We start from the raw sequence: 14611 nt of genomic DNA, 5'->3' as shown, positions 1-14611 counted from the left end.
CTGAAGCATACAGCCAAGACAACGCAGGAGTGGCTCAGGACAAGTCTCTGAGTGGCTCTGTGTGGCCCAGCCAAAGCCCAGACTTAAACCCTCATAGAGCATCTGTGGAGAGAACTGAAGATGGCAAATCACAGACGCTTCCCACCCAATCTAAAGGAGCCTGAGGGAATCTGCCAGCAAGAAGGGGATCAACTGTCCAAATCCAGGTGTGCAAATCTAATTGAGACCTTCTCAAGAAGACTCAAGACTGGAATTGCTACAAAGTACTGAACAAAGGGTCCAAATACTTTTATGAAAGAGAGATCTCAGGGTTTATGAATCTGCAAACTTTTCTGAAAAAATACAAATACTCTAAACCTTGTCATTATGGGTTATTGAATGAAGATTGATGTGCAAAAATGGCAAATGTGTCCATTTGAAACGAAAGCTACAACACAATAAAGTGGGCACAAAGTGAAAGGGGTCTGAATACTTTCTGAATCTATCTATCTATCTATCTATCTATCTATCTATCTATCTATCTATCTATCTATCTATCTATCTATCTATCTATCTATCTATCTATCTATCTATCTATCTATTGTATAGTGCCTTTCATATCTATCTATCTACTATCTATCTATTATATAGTGCCTTTCATATCTATCTATCTATCTATCTATCTATCTATCTATCTATCTATCTATCTATCTGTCTGTCTGTCTGTCTGTCTGTCTGTCTGTCTGTCTGTCTGTCTGTCTGTCTGTCTGTCTGTCTGTCTGTTACTCTTCATATTTTAGCCAGACAGTAAAGGATTTACAGAGAAGGCACATAAAGCTGGCCAGAGGCATCAACAGACATATATCAATACTTAAATATTGAGTTACAGATAGCTACAGAAGTCTATTGATCAATTCGAGATGGTTAGAGACATTCCCAGGAAGCCGTTTAATTAAATTTGACAGAGACAACTAAAGGAATTCATTTAACTTTCAGAAATCTATTGACTATTAAATTCAAGATTACAGTCAATTACTGGAGTCTGTAAAATATTAAAGATGGCTAAGGAGAGTGAGGCACAGTGGTGCAGTACTTCATGTTCGTGCTTCACGGCTCCCGGCACTCTCTCTGTGGAGGTGGCATATTCTCCCGGTGTCCAGGCAGGTTTTTCCAGGTCCTTCCACATTTACTGATTCTATGCCAGCCTTCTATAAGTGAATATGGATTTGTGTGTGAGGGCACATCAAGTTGTCCAGCCATGTTTACTGCAACACCCCCTAAGGCTTCCTGGTTTGAATGTCAGCATCCAATAACCCTGTGCGGGTTCAGAAAATAAATGAACAAAATAGACTTTACAAAGACTTTTTTAAACTCATCTAGTAATTCTTACTGTATTCCTAGATATTCAGTCAGTAAATGGTTAAAGACATCTACACAAATCATTCAGCCACTTCACAGCTGCAGAAGTCCATACACAAATGACACAAGTCTGTGAATTTGTCTGAGATGGCACTGCTGTTTGCACATTCCTATACTGTATGTGTCTTTGTATGCTTTTAGGAGATGTCATCTTAGTTGGTCAGAGACACATCAAGACTGACTAGCCATGCTACCCGTCAATGACAGGTAATAGAATAATCTGTACTTGTGTGTGTGTGTTAAATGTCTCTTCACTGACGCTCCATCTCTCGAGCGCAATCCCATAAAGCCTGCTTCTCTGACTCTGTCATTATTTTCAAGGCGCTTTGCTTGCCTCCTCTCCGGTTTTATACATTCTGTCTTTGAAGGCGACTCTCTCTGTGTGCCTCTTGTGCCTTTACTAACGTCTCTTCTCCGCTGCTCCCTCTGTCGAGCACTTTCCCATAAAGCCTGCTTCTCTTGCTCTTGTCGTTATTGTTGAAACGCTTTTCTTGCCTCTTGTCTGGTTTTCTACTTTCTGTCTTTGGAGGCATTTCTCTCAGTGTGTGTCTTTACTGCTCCTCGTGCGTCTCACACTCACACTTCCTCTTTCCTCACTTCATAAAAGCCAAACTGACCAATCACACTGAAGTCAAATTGACCAATCACACTAAAACCAAACTGACCAATCACACCAAAGCCAAACTGACCAATCACACTAAAGTCAAACTGACCAATCACATCAAAGCCAAGTTGACCAATCACACCAAAAAACGTTTATGGTTTTATCGATCCTAGCAGTATTCTATTGAATAATAGTGGCTAGAAGTGGATGTCAACCACGGTATAGGCATTGCTAGTGTGGCTTTGCAACATACAGTATGCATCCCATCCTGTCATCGCATGCTATCAAGCTAGAGATCAAAGTTCAGTCTGTTCAATTTAGTTGTCCTACCAACTGCTAAGACTTGGAAAATCAACCTGTGCATCACTTGAACGTTAAATGCATTCCAGTAGAGATGTCTATGTAGTATTTTTTCACGTCATTCACAGTGACAGAATTACTAAAGAGGAAATCATACATACAGCTGATGTTGCCTGATAGGCCACATGTTGTGCGAACCACATCAAACACCCTCCAAAGTGGCAATGCACCGGACTCCACCACTTGGCAGAAGGAGAATCGGAAGGTACAAGAAGAAACACATCTGAACCTTCACAGGGAATCTGCAGAAAGTGTGTGTTGAATGGAGTGATTGTAACGCTGCTGCTGGTGACCATTCCTACAGGAGATGGCTTGCTGTTCAACACGCCAAGTAAGGCATGGGACATATGAAGTCTAAGCTAAGTCTGCGGTCTGTAGTTACACTATAGTGTAGTGCATTGTCTTCATAAGGGGAAAAGAGTTTTGAAGGGTAACCCATCTGACTCCAGATCAGGACAGGAGTTGGACCACAGCGGGTAATACAAGACACACTGGATATTCAGTGACTTGGAGATTTTCTCATCTCCATCCCCTGGCTTGTGCTTTTTATGGTGTTGCTTGTGGTGTTCTTTTGACTTTGTTCTGTATGTTAGCCCACCATGCTGACTCACCACAAGCTGGCCCTTCTAGATAAGGTGCATCAAAATGACAATCAACTGAAACCCTAGACAGGTGACCTCCATTGAAGCCATTCTGTGATTTCTTATACCCATTGATCTAACAACCTGCTTAAGACTGAACCCTGCAGTGATCTTTCATTTTCTGGCCATTGATGGAATGGCACTGTGTTACAATGGTTGGGCTCCACTAAGGTGTGTCGTAATGAATGAATATTTAAGCAATCAATTCTTTTGAGTTTTATATAGCTGCTTGGAATGTTCTTTGGTCTTAATTATGTATGTTAGTCCACCATTCTGACTGACCACAAGTTGAACTTCCAGATGAGGTGCAATTAAACTTGTTATCTTCACTGAACTAATTCTGGGACTTCTAAACCCAAATTAGCTGCCCCAGTGAGGATTTAGGGGTGGCATATCCTTATATTATTTCACTTGTGTCCATCCATGCTCGATATAAACAACGGTTGCCACAACTACTGTATCCCTCCTCAACAATAGTGAGGAATCTGTGTTCCTGGCAGAGTTTTGGTCTTAGGCGTATTTTCACGTCTTCAGTTCTTCAGTGTGACCAATTATCGACTGTGGTATTTGACTGTTTATTCAGTGCATACTTTCTTACTGACCGAAACTACATTATGATGCACCATTTTACACCTCCTTTATCCTTCACTTCAACGTAAGCCTCCAGATAAAATGAAAAGGCACATACAGCCTACCCAACAGAAATGGTCACGCTGGCCTACATACTCACACCAACACACAGAAGCAGCAACATCGACATCACGCCAGACCAACCAGCTCAGGCAAGATGCGTTACAACAACAAAGACAACGTATAAGAAACCACAGAGCGACATTATCCAATATTTGCAACAATAGCGAGGAATCTGTGTTTTGGTCTTAGGGTGATCTTCAAGTCTTCAGCTCTTCAATGTGACCAATTATCGACTGTGGTATTTGACTGTTTATTCGCTGAATACTTTGTTACTCACCGAAACTGCATTATGACCTTACCATTTTACACCTCCTATTTCCTTCACTTCAACGTAACCCTCCCGATAAAATGAAAAGGCACATACAGCCTACCCAACGGAAACGGTCTCGCCGGCCTACATACTCACACCAACACACAGAAGCAGCAACATCGACATCACGCCAGACCAACCAGCACAGGCAAGATGCGTTACAACAACAAAGACAACGTATGACAAACCACAGAGCGACATTATCTGAAGATCAGCAGCAGCAAGTCTCGCACCTAGACAGTGAATGAAAAACGAATAACACACACAACCTTTCTGAAGAGCAGCGGCAAAATGCCAGACAACAAGAAAACATTACGATGGATTCCATAACACTGAGAACTCAAAACAAGATATTCCCTTTATATTATGGTGTAGGCAATTCCCCATTTATTTAGCATATTGTATGACTATCACCAAGTCACAACGACAAATGTTTAATAACGTCAAGAGTTTATTTACGGGCCCTGTTTTTTACCTATGGCCGATTGCACACTGCATTTTCCGGAGTTACATTGAAACCTGGGTTAAACGTACAGGTACTTGCGGGTTACACACAAAGGGGAATATTTTCGCTGACAACATTTCTGCAACAAATTGTGTTTTCCGACAATTATTATACCAGCCACACTTCACACATACTGACTTACATGTGCCCTGCATTTCCCTTCTTATCCAACATGTTCTGTTAACCTGTTCATGTTACACATTGTATTGTAAATCTTCATGCTGTTGTAAGTGACTGTAATAACATCCCATACCAATCATGTGACTATTTTAATATCGAGTCCTCTCACAAGTCACTACTTATTAAAATAATCTCCTTTCTTACTGTAACGTGTGATGATCTTCTCTCCCTCATCATCATTTCATTAACGCTTTTATCTCTTGTGAAATTTACAGAAGCATGATTTGCTAGTTAATATTTGTGCCATCAGTTATTTTATGTTTTATATTTGTAATTCATTTCGAGCCACTTTGGCAGAGATCTGTTTTCACTTTGACATTAAAGCCTCATTTTCTGTTGATCAGTGTCAAAAAAGCCAAATTACAGCCATTGTGATTTAATGTTGTAGAAAAATAAAACATGAAATCTTCAGGAGGTGACGGCTTTTCATCAGTACCGTATCCCACTCCCAAGAGTCTCATGAGCCCCTGTGTTTCTCCAGTTGTTATTCCGCATTTCTGACGTGCCACTGTGTTGGCACCCCTATGACCAGCCTGCGCTATGCTACAGGTGCTCCACACAGGCACAGGAAGTATTCCACAATGTAATTAGGAATGCAAAGAATCTCGATTCAAAGAGGCGTTCTTGGACTCGAGGAAAAAATAATAAAGCCGGAGTAAAGCAAGTGTGTCAGTCAAAATTCAATTATTGCAAAGAGTGAATGTGAATCAGGCAGCAAGCCGCTACTGCTGTGCTGCAGGCCGTTGCCTTTGATTTCCCTCGTGTCTCTGACGCTTGGATTACAAGGCTGCACATCGGCACTTCGGAATGATTAACCCTTTCTGCACAGCCGGAAATCCGCTTCCCTGAGCAGCACCGGTGTGTTTGATTTCTAAGCTGGGCGCCTACTGTGTTATAAAAAGTTATAATAGTCTATCCATTCTCCTCTGACGTCTCTCAACTTTCCATGCCACGGTCAAAATCACTGAGATCACAAGGGTTTTCCCCAATTGTGGTGTTTGATGTAGACATTAAGTGGAGCTCCTGCCCTCTGTCTGCAGGATTTTATGCATTGCACTGTTACTGCACGATTAGCCGATTAGATAATTGATTATAGATAGGCAGGTGTACAGTTGTTGCCCATGTTAAAAAACCTGTTTGTGGAAGTTGGTGAGGTGGCATTAAGTCATATCCCTCACCACACCAATCACAATTCCTCAAAGAGGTTTCAGTGGACAATTAGTGGAGGTTCACTGTTGGTGCCAGGTTAGCTTTTGTCAAGTTTAATAAATCCCACTTGGGGTGGTGGACACCTAACATGAGGGCTGGGAGGACAGGTCAGTACTAACTAGGTGCCACCTCGCCATCCTGAATTGTCAGAGCTACCGCAACAGGTGATGCACATGAAGGGGATACCCTTACTTAACACTTATAGAAGTGACCAGAATAGGCTGTAGATACAAGACCTGCTTCGAATGCTCCTCTAGTCAATTGCTGATCATGATCATGGGGTTCAGTTATGTCAGGGAGATGCCTGTCCTCAAAGGTAAAATGGTGTCAATGATTCAAAGGGACGGCTCTGCTAGATGAAACCCAAAGTGATCATGAAACCATACATTCGGAATGTGCCTCATGAATGGAGCTGAGGGGCTGACCAGTATATACAGACCTGAAAAATAAGACGGCAAAAGCTCATGAGGAAGGAAGTGTCTCCTTTTCCCTGAAGTAGGCAAGCGAGTGCAGCACGCTGATATAATCAAGTATAACACATTGTCATGTGAAACTCTTTCTTGCTCGTTTAATGGACACACAACCCGTTGCCACTGTCTGATGTCGTGATCAACAAATGACTAGAGGAGCATTTGAAGCAGGTCTTGTATCTACAGCCTATTCTGGTCACTTCTATAAGTGTTAAGCAAGGGTCTCCCCTTCATGTGCATCACCTGTTGTGGTAGCTCTGACAATTCAGGATGGCGAGGTGGCACCTAGTTAGTACTGACCTGTCCTCCCAGCCCTCACATGCCATGTTAGGTGTCCACCATCCCAAATGGGATTTATTAAACTTGACAAAAGCTAACCTGGCACCAACAGTGAACCTCCACTAATTGTCCACTGAAACCTCTTTGAGGAAATGTGAGTGGTGTGGTGAGGGATATGACTTAATGCCACCTCACCAACTTCCACAAGCAGGTTTTTTAACATAGGCAACAACTGTACACCTGCCTATCTATAATCAATTATCTAATTGGCTAATTGTGTAGTAGCAGTGCAATGCATAAAATCCTGCAGATAAAGGGCAGGAGCTCCACTTAATGTCTACATCAAACACCAGAATTGGGGAAAACCCTTGTGATCTCAGTGATTTCGACCGTGGCATGGAAAGATGAGAGACGTCAGAGGAGAATGGATAGACTGGTTCAAGCTGCAAGAAAGGTTACGGTAATTTAGATAATCGCACTGTACTGCTGGAATACACATAACATTTAACCTTAAGATGATGGGTTACAACAGCAGGAGGCCATGTTGGGTTCCACTCCTGTCAGCCCAGAACAGAAAGCTGAGACTGCAGTTGGCACAGGCTCACCAAAACTGGAAAAAAAAGCATAGTCGGCTCTGATAGACCTCAATTTCTACTGAGAAACACAAATAGTAGGGCCAGAATTTTGGAAGCAACAGCATGAATCCATGCACCAAACCGGCCTTGTGTCAATAGTCCATGCTAGTGGTGGTGGTGTGATGGCATGGGCAATGTTTTCCTGGCACACCTTGGGCCCATTAATACCAACCAATCATTGCTTGACTGTCACGGCCCTTTCGAGTATTGTTGCTGACCATTTGCATCCCTTCATGGTCATAATTCAGCCATCTTCTAATGACTGTTTCCATCATGATAATGCACCTTGTCACAAAGCAAAAGTCATCTCAGTCTGGCTTCAGGAACATGACAAGGAGTTCAGTGATTTTCATTGTCCTTCTCAGTCACCGGATCTGAATCCAACAGAAAGTCTTTGGGATGTGGTGGAACAGGAGAGTCACAACATGAATGTGCAGCTGACAAATCTACAAAAACTGCGTGATGCAATCATGTCAACATGGACCAGAATCTCAAAGGAATGTTTCCACCATCATGTGATATCCATGTCATGAAGGACTGAGGCTGCTTTGAGAGCGCCAGGAGGCCCAACTCAGCATTAGTATGGTAGTAGCAACTCTAATACAGTGCCCAGTAAATGTATGATTTGAAGCAAATAAAGTTCGCTTATGACGGTGCTCAGAGTTGTTTTTGAAATCCAGCTTGCTCACTGCCTGTGTGGCGTATGCATGTTCTCCATGTGTCTTTGCAGGGTTTCTTTCCACGACACAAAGAGACGCGTGTGCTGAGTTTGACTGACGACTCTAAATACACTTCATATGACAGAGTGTAGGAGTGTGTGAGTGTGTTGTGAGACAGCGTGACTCGGAGGATTACTGTGAGAAAGGTAACAATAACCGGGAGACGATAACGAGCTATGAGAATCAAAGTAAAACCAAACCAAAAGGGGATAAATGAACAAGCATCCGAAGTATGAGTGCAAAAAGGAACTCAGAAGTCAAGGACAGAAGGAGATTCAAAATACAGACGTGAAACCTGATGCTAGGGTGGCAATGCTGTGCTTTTATAGTGTGCTAAATATGACTCGTAATATTTAATTTGTGTGTTTATTGTTTTAGAATTATTTACATAATGACTCAGAGCTCATTGTGGCAAATCTGTAATCACAATGTCCTGTAACTGAAATAGAAGGCAGGTACAAATGACCTCATTAGAATAGCTCATGAGGCAGTTTTCCAAGATTGTCGAATGTAGGACGAGATAAAATTCTGGGGTGTGTGCAAAATAGATATAGGCAGGGATTCTGGGAAAATAAGTATCTCTTCTTTTGGCCGCTCCCGTTAGGGGTCGCCACAGCAGATCATCTTCTTCCATTTCTCCCTGTCCTCTCCATCTTGTTCTGTTACACCCATCACCTGCATGTCCTCTCTCATCACATCCATAAATCTCCTCTTAGGCCTTCCTCTTTTTCTCTTGCCTGACAGCTCTATCTTTAATATCCTTCTCCCAATATACTCAGCATTTCTCCTCTGCACATGTCCAAACCAGCACAATCTTACCTCTCTGACTTTGTCTCCCAACCATCCAACTTGAGCTGACCCTCTAATGTACTCATTTCTAATCCTGTCCATCCTCATCATATGCAGTGCAAATCTTAGCATCTTTAACTCTGCCACCTCCAGCTCTGTCTCCGGCTTTCTGGTCAGTGCCACCATCTCCAGCCCATATAACATAGCTGGTCTCACTACCGTCCTGTAGACTTTCCCTTCCACTCTTGCTGATATCCGTCTGTCACAAATCACTCATGACAATCTTCTCCACCCACTCCACCCTGTCTGCACTCTCTTTTTCACCTCTCTTCCACAATCCCCATTACTCTGTACTGTTGATCCCAAGTATTTAAACTCATCCACCTTCGCCAACTCTACTCCCTGCATCCTCACCATTCCAATGACCTCCCTCTCATTTACACACATGTATTCTCTCTTGTTCCTACTTCATTCCTCTCCTCTCTAGAGCATATCTCCACCTCTCCAGGGTCTCCTCAACCTGCTCCCTTACTCTCGCTACAGATCACAATGTCATCAGCAAACATCATAGTCCACGGGGACTCCTGTCTAATCTCATCTGTCAACCTGTCCATCACCATTGCAAATGTTAAAAGAGTGGCATTGTTTATTAGAATGTAAATGTTAAAGCTTGGATAAAGTGACCAGGGTGTGTATGCTTGTAAAATTATGTGAAATGGAGGCTTGAGACTTTAAAATTATTAATCCAGACCAGGATCACTGGGGTAGGTGAAGCCTATCTCATCCAGCATAGGGTGCAATGCAGGAACAAAACCCAGACAGGGTGCCAGTAAAATGAACGTGTTTCAAAAATAACTTAATTAACAATCAACCAGGCCATGGGAGCATATTGTTATTTTTTTGACTCATGTACAGTTGTGCTTGAAAGTTTGTGAACCCTTTAGAATTTTCTATATTTCTGCATAAATATAACCTAAAACATCATCAGATTTTCACTCAAGTCCTAAAAGTAGATAAAAAGAAACCAGTTAAACAAATGAGACAAAAATATTATACTTGGTCATTCGTTTATTGAGGAAAATGATTGACTATTATATATTTGTGAGTGGCAAAAGTATGTGAGCCTTTGCTTTCAGTATCTGCACTGAAAAAAAAAAATGTGATGATTCACACTTAATATTTTCAATCTGAACCAATATAATTCTTTTTAGCTTATTGATCCCACAATTTTTAAGTTCAGGCAAATCATTTAGAGTGATTGGGTGCAATTCACTTGTTTTTTTACTGAAGTAAATCTATTTTTTAAGTTGTTCTTCTTTTTTGGCAGTTGGAAAGCCATCAAACTGGAAAGTTCGACTGAAAGAATATACAAACGGCCCCTCAAACACAGCACATGAACAACCTAAAATATTAAGTTAACTGAAATAGAATTTTTACGTTTATTCCCTCCACTATAACTTAATTTGGTACAAACAATTTTTTTTACTTTGATTGAGATCTGAAACCAAATATTTCAAGCTGCAACACTAAATGACTAATCTTAAGTTGCTTGAAAGAGAAAATTTACGCTGAATGAACAACATCAATGTTATACTTTTTTCAGTGTGGTGTGACCCCCCTTTGCAGCAATAACTGCAACTAAACGTTTCTGGTAACTGTTGATCAGTCCTGCACACCGGCTTGGAGGAATTTGAGCCCATTCCTCCATACAGAACAGCTTCAACTCTGGGATGTTGGTGGGTTTCCTCACATTAACTGCTCGCTTCAGGTCCTTCCACAACATTTCGATTGGATTAAGGTCAGGACTTTGACTTGGCCATTCCAAAACATTAACTTTATTCTTCTTTAATCATTCTTTGGTAGAACGACTTGTGTGCTTAGGGTCGTTGTCTTGCTGGATGACCCACCTTCTCTTGAGATTCAGTTCATGGACAGATGTCATGACATTTTCCTTTAGAATTCTTTGATATAATTCAGAATTCATTATTCCATCAATGAAGGCAAGCCGTCCTGGCCCAGATGCAGCAAAACAGGCCCAAACCATGATACTACCACCACCATGTTTCACAGATGGGATAGGGTTCTTATGCTGGAATGCAGTGTTTTTCTTTCTCCAAACATAACATAATCTCATCCGTCCACAAAACATTGTTCCAATAGCCTTCTGGTTTGTCCATGTGAACTTTAGCAAACTGCAGACGAGCAGCAATGTCTTTTTTGGAGAGCAGTGGCTTTCTCCTTGCAACCCTGCCATGCATACCATTGTTGTTCAGTGTTCTCCTGATGGTGGACTCATGAACATGAACATTAGCCAATGTGAGAGAGGCCTTCAGTTGCTTAGAAGTTACCCTGGGGACCTTTGTGGCCTTGCCGACTATTACACGCCTTGCTCTTGGAGTGATCTTTGTTGGTCGACCACTCCTGGAGAGGGTAACAATGGTCTTGAATTTCCTCCATTTGTACACAATCTGTCTGACTGTGGATTGGTGGAGTCCAAACTCTTTAGAGATGGTTTTGTAACCTTTTCCAGCCTGATGAGCATCAACAACTCTTTTACTGAGGTCCTCAGACATCTCCTTTGTTCATGCCATGATACACTTCCACAAACATGTGCTGTGAAGAGCAGACTTTGATAGATCCCTGTTCTTTAAATAACACAGGGTGCCCACTCACACCTGATTGTCATCCCATTGATTGAAAACACCGGACTCGAATTTCACCTTCAAACTAACTGCTAATCCTAGAGGTTCACATACTTTTGCCACTCACAAATATGTAATGTTTGATAATTTTCCTCAATAAATAAATGACCAAGTATAATATTTTTGTCTTGTTTGTTTAACTGGTTTCTCTTTATCTACTTTTAGGACTTGAATGAAAATCTGATGATGTTTTAGGTCATATTTATGCAGAAATATAGAAAATTCTAAAGGGTTCACAAACTTTCAAGCACAACTGTAATATATCTTACATATTAGGCAGAGTGGATGCTCTTTGGCTAAGGATCTGCATTGGTATCTGACAGGTTGCTGGTTCAAACCCCGCTACTACCAGAAGGGATCCTACTCCGTTGGGCCCTTGAGCAATGTCCTTAACCTAAGAAGTGCTCCAGAGGCGCCGGTCAATGGCTGACTCTGAGCTCTGAACCCCAAAGTTCATGCAAAAAGACAATTATAGTATATCAAGTCAAAATCAATAAGGCAAGCAGCAAGGCACTATACAGTGCATCCGGAAAGTATTCACAGCGCATCACTTTTTCCACATTTTGTTATGTTACAGCCTTATTCTAAAATGGATTAAATTCATTTTTTTCCTCAGATTTCTACACACAACACCCCATAATGACAACGTGAAAAAGTTTACTTGAGGTTTTTGCAAATTTATTAAAAATAAAAAAATTGAGAAAGCACATGTACAAAAGTATTCACAGCCTTTGCCATGAAGCTCAAAATTGAGCTCAGGTGTATCCTGTTTCCCCTGATCATCCTTGAGATGTTTCTGCAGCTTAATTGGAGTCCACCTGTGGTAAATTCAGTTGACTGGACATGATTTGGAAAGGCACACACCTGTCTATATAAGGTCCCACAGTTGACAGTTCATGTCAGAGCACAAACCAAGCATGAAGTCAAAGGAATTGTCTGTAGACCTCCGAGACAGGATTGTCTCAAGGCACAAATCAGGGGAAGGTTACAGAAAAATTTCTGCTGCTTTGAAGGTCCCAATGAGCACAGTGGCCTCCATCATCCATAAGTGGAAGAAGTTCAAAACCACCATGACTCTTCCTAGAGCTTGCCGGCCATCTAAACTGAGCGATCGGGGGAGAAAGGCCTTAGTCAGGGAGGTGACCAAGAACCCAATGGTCACTCTGTCAGAGCTCCAGAGGTCCTCTGTGGAGAGAGGAGAACCTTCCAGAAGGACAACCATCTCTGCAGCAATCCACCAATCAGGCCTGTATGATAGAGTGGCCAGACGGAATCCACTCTAAAAGACACATGGCAGCCCACCTGGAGTTTGCCAAAAGGCACCTGAAAGACTCTCAGACCATGAGAAAGAAAATTCTCTGGTCTGATGAGACAAAGATTGAACTCTTTAGTGTGAATGCCAGGCGTCACATTTGGAGGAAACCAGCCACCGCACATCACCAGGCCAATACCATCCCTACAGTGAAGCATGGTGGTGGCAGCATCATGCTGTGGGGGACTGGGAGACTAGTCAGGATAAAGGGAAAGATGACTGCAGCAATGTACAGAGACATCCTGGATGAAAACCTGCTCCAGAGTGCTCTTGACCTCAGACTGGGGCGACGGTTCATCTTTTATCAGGACAACGACCCTAAGCACACAGCCAAGATATCAAAGGAGTGGCTTCAGGACAACTCTGTGAATGTCCTTGAGTGGCTCAGCCAGAGCCCAGACTTGAATCCGATTGAACATCTCTGGAGAGATCTTAAAATGGCTGTGCACCGACGATTCCCATCAAACCTGATGGAGCTTGAGAGGTGCTGCAAAGAGGAATGGGCGAAACTGGCCAAGGATAGGTGTGCCAAGCTTGTGGCATCATATTCAAAAAGACTTGAGGCTGTAATTGCTGCCAAAGGTGCATCGACAAAGTATTGAGCAAAGGCTGTGAATACTTATGTACATGTGATTTCTCAGTTTTTTTATTTTTAATAAATTTGCAAAAACCTCAAGTAAACTTTTTTCACGTTGTCATTATGGGGTGTTGTGTGTAGAATTCTGAGGAACAAAAATGAATTTAATCCACTTTGGAATAAGGCTGTAACATAACAAAATGTGGAAAAAGTGATGCGCTGTGAATACTTTCTGGATGCACTGTAAGTGATGACTGTAATAGTGTGAGTGTTGCTTTTCTGAAGTTGTCCTGTTGTTTCTTGACACTTGGTACTGACCGATGATTGTTAATGAAACAAGCTGCGTCCATGTAAGGTTTGCACAGTCAGGGGTGGAGATTAGCCCTTGGCTTCTGTTAGATTATGTAGCCCTTTCAAAGACAGCCATCTTTATTACTGGGTCCATTGGGGTCCCAATCCGGGTGGTTCGTCATGTGGTGGGTGCGGCGACACTCTGCAATCAGCGCGTGCTTCCAACCTGACTGGAGTCGCAGTTCCTGTCTTTTGCTGGGGGTGTTGTGACATGTGGCCCTTTCAGGGGAAGCAATCTGAAGACGGATCAACACGTAAGTGAATCCTGGCAGGGACGCCCTTGAGCGGAGTGGCTTCTAGCCCCTGGTAAGGTATCAGATTTGAGGTAGCTGGCCTTGGCAGTGTTGAGATATTTCTTGTGCTTATCTGTGCTGAGTGAACATTGAATAGGTACGTTTTGCAGGACGCACATGTGAATCAAGGCTAACAGCTTAGGTATGCCACGTATTAACTCGTCCACCAATATAAAAAGAACCTCAGAGGTTAGAGTGCCTTTTGTGGACATTTTTACACTACAAAATGCAGGGTCTACCTGTTAAAGTAGCAAACTTTCACTAGAGGTTTGTTTATCCAGCTGAGGGATAACATGTAATGGGACCACCACATCCAGTGGTGACAATCACAGTCCTACCTTATCATGTAAACAAACAATGTGATAAATTTTGTCAAAAATAAATCACAATAATTAAGAAACCTCAAAAGCCACTTCAACACAGTAAAAATAATATAAAATATGTCAGTATACACATATAAAATGGGTTAGATACTACATGAGTATGCCCTCTGCCCCCACCCAGTGGATTGGTATCCCACTTGCTTTATCTGCCCCAAACCAGTCCATCTCGGCCAAGACCCTCGACCAGATGAAGCAGATCCA

General features: G+C 42.2%; 1 protein-coding gene across 4 annotated transcripts in view; it reads right to left on the bottom strand.

The window, feature by feature from the left end:
* The window catches only part of mdga2a (MAM domain containing glycosylphosphatidylinositol anchor 2a), a 379952-nt gene that overhangs the window by 79725 nt on the left and 285616 nt on the right, over positions 1-14611 (bottom strand). The gene's annotated exons all lie outside the window — the stretch shown is intronic.

This window comes from Erpetoichthys calabaricus, chromosome 16, assembly GCF_900747795.2.
Source record: "Erpetoichthys calabaricus chromosome 16, fErpCal1.3, whole genome shotgun sequence".
In the NCBI taxonomy this organism is placed as follows: Eukaryota; Metazoa; Chordata; class Cladistia; order Polypteriformes; family Polypteridae; genus Erpetoichthys; species Erpetoichthys calabaricus.
The sequence above is the reverse complement of the archived record's forward strand: the minus strand, read 5'-3'. Positions and strand labels throughout refer to the sequence as shown.